This window comes from Cervus elaphus, chromosome X (assembly GCF_910594005.1).
Source record: "Cervus elaphus chromosome X, mCerEla1.1, whole genome shotgun sequence".
NCBI classification, from domain to species: Eukaryota; Metazoa; Chordata; class Mammalia; order Artiodactyla; family Cervidae; genus Cervus; species Cervus elaphus.
The window spans coordinates 52,439,845-52,448,066 of NC_057848.1; positions in this window are offsets into that span (position 1 = coordinate 52,439,845).

The following is an 8,222-nucleotide window of genomic DNA, read 5'->3' on the forward strand; positions in this document are numbered from 1 at the left end:
CTAAATAAATGGAAAGATATTCTGTGTTCCCTGATCAGAAGATTTAATACTATTAAGATGGCAATACTGTCCAAGGTGATCAACACGATTCCTGTCAAAATTCCAGTGGCCTTTTCATAAATAGAGACACATAGAGAACGAACATTTGAACACCAAGAGGGAAAGAGAGGGGTGGGATGAACTGGGAGGTTGGGATTGACATATATATACACTTCTTGTTGTTGTTGCTCAGTCGCCCAGTTGTGTCTGACTCTTTGTGACCTACTATGTATAAAACCTACTGTCCAGCACAGGAACTCTACTCAAAGCTCTGTGGTGACCTAAACAGGAAGGAAATCACAAAAAAAGGGGGTATATGTGTATGTATAGCTGATTCACTTTGCTGTACAGAAGAAACGAACACAACATTGTAAAGCAACTATACTCCAATAAAAATTAATTTTAAAAAATTCTAATGGCCTATTTTGCAGAACCGGGAAAGCTGAGCATCGAATTCATGTAGAATCATAAGGAGCCTTGAGAATTAAAACAAACTTGAGAAAGAATAAAGTTGAAGTACTCACATTTCCCATTTTCTAAACTTACTAGAAAGCTAGAGTAACTAAAGCAGTGTGATACTGGCATAAATACACACATATAAGCCAATAAAATAAAACTGAGAATCCAGAAATAAACACATATCTATGACCAATACATTTTCAATAAGGACACCAAGGCTATTACATAAAAATTAACTCAAAATGAATCAATGACGTAAATATAAAAGAAATAATTACAAAACCCTTAGAACAAAATATAGAGGTAAATCTTCATGACCTCCCAGATTTGACAATGGATTTTTAGCTGTGACACCAAAAGCACAAGCAACAAAAGAAAAAAATAGATTAATTGAATTTCATCACAATGTAAAACTTTTGTTCATCAAAGGGCATATCAAGAAGGTGAAAAGGTAACCTACAGAATGGGAGAAGATTTTTGCAAACCATGAATCTGATAAGAGTTTAGTGTCCAGAATATATAAAAACTCTTATAATTCAACAAACAAATTTTGAAATAAGTAAGAGACTTGAATAGGCATTTTTACAAGAAGATATACAAATAGCCAAAAGGCACTTGAAGAGATGCTCAGCATTATCAGTCATTAGGAAAATGTGAATCAGAGCCATGAGCTACCACTTCACACTCCCATTAGCATGTCTCTAATTTTAAAAATGGAAAATAACAAGTGCTGACAAGGCTGTGGAGAAACTGAAACTCTCAAACATTGCTAATAGAAAGGTAAAATGGTGTGAAAAATACTTTGGTGATTCCTTGAAAAGTTAAACATAATTACCATATGATACAGCAATTCTAATCACTCCTAGGCATAGGCACAGAAGAATTAAAAACAGATGTTAAACAAAAACTTGTACATGAATGTTCCTGGCAGAACTCTTCACAATGGCCAAAAGGTGGAAATAACCCAAATTTGGATTGGATCTATGGATGAATGGATGAGCAAACTGTGATATCTATACAGTGAAATATTACTCAACCATAAAAAGAATGAAGTACTGATACAAGCTATTGATCCAACTTGCACGAACCTGGAAAACATTATGCTAAGTGAACGAAGTCAGACACAAAAGATCACATAATGTATGATTCCATTTATTTGAAATTTCCAGAATATGTAAATCTACAAAGAGAGAAAGTAGATTAGTGGTTGCCAAGCATGGGAAGATGAGAGGGAGGAATGGGGTGTAACTGTTTAAAGGGTGTGGGGTTTCATCTTGGAGTGGTGGAAATGTTTTGAACTAGATAAAGATGGTGGTTGCATAATGCTGTAAATGTACTAAATGTCACTGAATTGCTCACTTTAAAATGATTAATTATATATTATGTGAATTTCACCTCCATTAAAAAAATGTTCCAACAAACAGGGCAGGAGCCTTATAGCCTTTTCTGACCTCACCTCAGAAGCCACATGGTGTCACTTTCATCACATGCTATTGGCCAAAATTGTCACAAAAACCTGTTCAGCTTCAAAGGGAGTAGACACAGTCCCCCAGTCTCCGTGGGGGAACACCCAAATCTCCAAAGCTTATGGCTGACTCTAACAAGAGCAGCTGGAGTGGAGTGGTAGGGGCTAAAATTGGGCCCCAGTGGAGGAGGATCAGGATGGAAAACATAACCAAAAGGCATAAAATACCTGAATCAATGAAAAGACATGAAATGTTCCAGAATAAAAAGAAGTCACCTTAGAAAGACAGACACTAGGGGGAAAAAAAAAAAAGAAAGACAGACACTTCCCCCGGATTAACCCATACATTTAAGGCAATCTCAACTTGAATCATGACATAGATTTTTAAGGGACTTGAGGAGCTGATCTTGAGATCATGTAGAGCAGAAAATGTGTAATTATGACAAAAGTATTTGAAAAGGTCTGGGAGGGGGAAGGCTTGCACTACCGACTCTCAAAACGCAACACAGATTCTACTAATTAAAAGAGTGTGGGACTTCCCTGGTGGTCCAGTGGTTAAGAATCCGCCTGCCAAGGCAGGAGACATGGGTTCCATCTCTGGTCTGGGAAAATGCCACGTGTCAATGGGCAACTAAGCCCATGTGCCACAACTACTGAGTCCTCAAACTCTAGAGCCTGTGCTCCACTACAAGAGAAGTCACCCCAATGGGAAGCTCATGCACCGCAGTGATGAGTAGCCCCTGCTAGCCACAACTAGAGAAATCTCACAGGCAGCAACAAAGACCCAAAGCAGCCAAAAATAAATTTAAAAAAAGTTTTTTAAAGAGTGTGATGACACAGTAACAAACAGATCAATGGAACAAAGCAGAGAGTCTAGTACAGTCCCAAGTATGTATGAGAATACAATACACACTAAAAAGGCGTTGCACATCAGTGAGGAAAGGTATACTAGTCAATGGGCTTCCCTGGTGGCTCAGACGGTAAAGAATCTGCCTGCCATTTGGGAGACCCAGGTTCGATCCCTGGGTCAGGAAGATCCTAGAGGAGGGCATGGCAACCCACTCCAGTATTCTTGCCTGGAGAATCCCATGGACAGAGGAACCTGTCAGGCTACAGTCTGTGGGGTCGCAAAGAGTCAGACATGACCGAAGTGACTGAGCACGCACACACATATACTAGTCAATAAATGATGTTGTGACAATTAGTTCTCAAACTGGGGGGAGGGGAAAGCCACAGTACTATTGGATTTGTACCTCTTACTGTTGCAGGAAGGGGGACCCCTTCCAGGGCCCGAAACTGGGCTCTTGTCTAACACTCGGAAATGAACTGTCCGAGGAGACATATGCTGACAAAGCAAGAGATTTTATTGGGAAAGGGCGCCCAGGTGGAGAGCAGGAGGGCATGGGAACCCAGGAGAACAGTTCTGTCACATGGCTGGCAGTCTCGGGTTTTACGGTGATGGGATTAGTTTCCAGGTTGTCCTTAGCCAATCATTCTGACTCAGAGTCCTTCTTGGTGGTGCACCCTTGTTCAGCCAAGATGGATGCCAGAGAAGGATTTTGGGAGGTGGTCAGACAGGTGGTGTCTCCTTTTGACCTTTCCCGAACTCTTCTGGTTGGTGGAGGCTTATTAATTCTCTGTTCCTTACCAGGACCTCCTGTCGTAAAACAACTCATGCAAATAGTTACTACGGTGCCTGACCAGGGTGGGTGGTTTCAATCAGTGTGCTTCCCCTAACAACTCCCCCCTGAGAGACTTCATACTCAAGATACTTCTTGGGAATTGGGACGGAGGTCTCTTTCTTCTGTAACTTCTTCCTGCTGTGCATGGGTGTAGGTCTGCCTAGCCGAGCAGAAGTCTCTCTCTACCTGATCTAAGTCAAGGTATTTTTTTTTTTTTTTTTTTTGCCTGAAACCAGAATTCACCCTTGTAATAATAGCAATTTAGTTTGAAACTGTTCGCTTCTCTCAGAGATGAAATAGAAAGGGGCCAAACGGGAGACCTAACAGGATGGTCATCACTGGTCCCCAGAAACAGGAAGCAACATTTGGGGTGAGGGCTACAGGGTTTGTGACTTTTTTTTTTTTATTGGTTGGTGGTGAAGCAACAGAGCTATGCTCCAGGAATCTTGTGTTTAGTCTGAAGTTACCATCCTCCACCTGGGAGGGGGCTCCAGTTCTGTAGAACTCAAAGACATTGTTATGCATATTTCTTTGAGTAGGAACCAGGACCCTGTCTCAGGGCTGTACCACCATTTGATTCTTCTGTTTCTGTATCCCCTCCCTTCCCTGATTAGCAATTGTTTGAATCCACGCTTTGAAACTCACGGAAGGTCAAGGAGGCTGAATGAAGCCTATATCCTACAGATAAGAAATGGAGAACACACAACAGATCTGTACTCCAGAGCCCCACAGAGTCCTGGTCAGTTTTAATTTAGGGAACAGGGCAGCTATGACTGTGATAACTTCCTGCCAAAATGGGGCATAGGACTGCCTCAGCTTGGAGAATAGACACTGAATTGGAAGTATTTCTGAGTTCCAAGTCCTAGATCTGAGCCTTGTATGATTAAAATATCAATCCCTTGGTCTGCCATTTTGTTGTAACAGGCCCAATTAGAAGTAGCTGGATGAGGGATAACTGGAATTTTAATAGACAAAATAAATCTCATTTCTTTTTAGAAGAATAGGCCTGAAACCCAGTCTGGACCTGGCACTTCGGGGAGACTTGTAGCCAGGTAGCCAGTTGCCTAGTTTTATAAAAAGTAAGGTTGCAGTTACTAACTTCCAGCAGACATTGTTTTGAGAATGGTGGCATCTAAGCCTGACACGACTCAGAAAACTCAAGTGTTTAGCAATACAACATCTAATCTGAAATTACAGCCATAGTATCACCTAGTTATTTCCCAGGATATCTGAACCATAGCTACTCTATTTTGACTTTTAATTGTAAAATTTTCCTTAATAGCCAAAGCAGATGTCACCATTAATGATGTCAGTGTTTTTCTAGGTATGAGAAGATGCAAGAATTGGAACTTGTCTTACTAGCCTCTTGGTCCAGGAAAATATTTCCTTTTGTTGATTCTTCCCATATCTAGAGTTACACTGTTACCATCATCGATCTCATATGGGACTATATATTATTCTATTAGAGGCCTCAGACACACATTTGGCTCAGACACACATTTGGCAGTGTAAGAAACAGCAATTTTGTAAAACAGGTGAAATACAAATAAGCATATTCACTGGTTCATTCAGTCCTTTGTTAACTTTTGTGAAGTCATCAGGTTTTTCATTAGAATACCAAGACATATCAAAATGTTAAGAACTCCATATAATTTCTAGGATATCTGTATTAGTAATTTTACCATACTTTATAACATGAGCGGATTTATTACTCATTTGATAATCTTTTTCATGTAATTTAACCAACCAAATAAACATAGTTGAATATCTCTCTTTGGGATGTATCAGGGGCCCTCTGAAGCACCCCAAAGTTAGCTAGAGGTCAAAGGAACTTCAAAAGAATTTGATTTAGGAAGTTTTATCAAAAAGATCAATTAAAAGCATTTAGAACATTTGGTCAGATTTAGTCAATGTTGATGGGTGTATTGAGCGACTGAACTGAACTGAACTGAACTGAACTGAACTGATGGGTGTATCATTTAGCTTGTTGATATGTCACAATGGGTGTAAATACCAAGGTTCAAGGTCTAGTGAAAGTCAGCTCCACCATCTTGGACCTAGTTGGCTCTAACCAGTTTCAGTTTTCTTATGGCTGTCATTCCTAACAAAATCCATTTATCTAACTAATTGTAATCCAATTTTAGAAAATCCTGATCAGCATAACTCTTTTTAGTACTTTTTCATACTCCCCCTTTTTTTTTTTTACTGAAAACACACTTCCTACTTTCCTTTAGCAACCAAGAACTAACTTTTATATTAGCATTTTATAGATTGGTGAGCATAAATACCAGTGATAATTTCTAAAACCTTTGCTTTCTTAGAACATTTTAGGATGGCACCAAACATTATTCATTTATAGTCCCAAATGTCTTCAGTTTCTCTGTAGAAGAAAATTAGTGTTTAGTAGTAAATGTTTCAAAATCTTGTTTTATTTGGAAATGACCTAACTATTCAATAGACTTCCAACACTTAGCACACTTAGCACAACCCTTAGAAATTCAAGTTACACCAATCTGGAGAGACTATTTTAGACAGATATTCCTAAAGAATAATTATTCTTAATAGAGTTTATATAAAAGCCCATATCTGATTTACAATTTTTTAGAAGTTTCTTCACTTGAGGTAATTTCCTTGTTGACAAACTTGTAACAGATATAATATTTAACTTATATTAAACCTAGGTACAATGAAAATATTTTACTTAATGTTAATTATTCTAAGACATGTCTATATTAGATAGGTCAGCAAACAAACATTAATATCAGATATTTAATACTGAATATTTCCCAGTTCACATGAACCTGGAATTTATTGTTTAATTTAGAATTATTTGATTTGTAAGCACTTACCTTTCTTAAAGCCAATTAAACATAGCTCATTTACAAATTAACCTCAAAAATATTACCCAGAGACAAAAACATACCAAGACATATTTAGACAGACACAGTGCAAGATCTAGCTTCATTTTGTAAGTTTAGTCATGAATTAGATATTACAATATAAAATTTACTAGTTTATTTAAAAAGTTGAAATAAATACAAAATTTAAAGGCTTTTCCCCCTTTTCCCTCAGTCTCAGGAGTTAGAGATGGTCTAGATAAGTGTTCCTGAGAGCCCTGGTCTCAAGGCACAGGGAAAGAAAATCAAGTTTTAACAAAACGGCGGCAGGTCTAAACCAAATGGTGGCCAAACAAAGCAAAATGGCCATGAAAAATCACAACACAGAACACAAAGTTAAAACACACACATATAAACCTGGCAGTCCTCATCAGACACTCCCTTAAATACAAGAATACAGTCTCTCAGAAAACCTCGTATAGAGACACAGAACTTCAGATTCAAGAACTAACAGAGCAAAGGAAAATATCTCAGGTCTTCAAAGATTTCAAAGGGAGGAAAGGAAGCCAGGTTGAAAGAAGGGGGAGGAGGCGGGAGAGAGGGGCAAAGGGGTGGCCTTACAGACTTCTCCTGCCACCTGTAGATACCCAGGCATTACGGAACTTTACCCTGGGCCTCCAGAGAAGGGAGGACTGGAAGTCAGTCCTACCAGAAATCAGACCAGAATTCGAGTTCTCTGCCAAGAGGAGGTGGTCAGTCTCCAATCCTCCTCTCACCAGAGTCGCCATTTGTTGCAGGAAGGGGGACCCCTTCCAGGGCCCGAAACCGGGCTCTTGTGTAACACTTGGAAATGAACTGTCCGAGGAGACATATGCTGACAAAGCAAGAGATTTTATTGGGAAAGGGCACCCGGGTGGAGAACAGTAGGGTAAGGGAACCCAGGAGAACAGTTCTGTCACATGGCTGGCAGTCTCGGGTTTTACGGTGATGGGATTCGTTTCCAGGTTGTCCTTAGTCAATTATTCTGACTCAGAGTCCTTCTTGGTGGTGCACCCTTGTTCAGCCAAGATGGATGCCAGAGAGAAGGATTTTGGGAGGTGGTCAGACAGGTGGTGTCTCCTTTTGACCTTTCCCGAACTCTTCTGGTTGGTGGAGGCTTATTAGTTCCCTGTTCCTTACCAGGACCTCCTGTCGTAAAACAACTCATGCAAATGGTTACTATGGCGCCTGGCCAGGGTGGGTGGTTTCAATCAGTGTGCTTCCCCTAACATTACCATATCCAAACATAAATTCCAGATGAAATAATGAGCTATAAGCACACATGCACTCATAAAAAATAATCTAAAACTCTGAAGAAAATATGAGATAACATTTCCTTTTCAAGTAAGTCACAAATTCTAGAAATTATAAAATAATCTCTTGATAGATTTTTTTGATTACATAAAAAATCTAAGTCTTTTAAATAAAAAACAGACAAAGCTAAAAGGAAGAAAATATTTGTGGTTTATAAATATTTGTCATATGTCAAACCGATAATGGAAAAATATGCAAAGTATATAAAGATCTCTTTTTTAGCCATGTCATGCAGCATGTGAGATCTTAGTTCCCTCACCAGACACTGAACCTATGCCCCCTGCAGTGGAAGCTTGGAGTCTTAACCACTGAACCACCAGGTAAGTCTCAAAGATTTTTTTTTTTAATCAATAAGAAAAAGACAAACCACCCAATAGGAAAATGAGC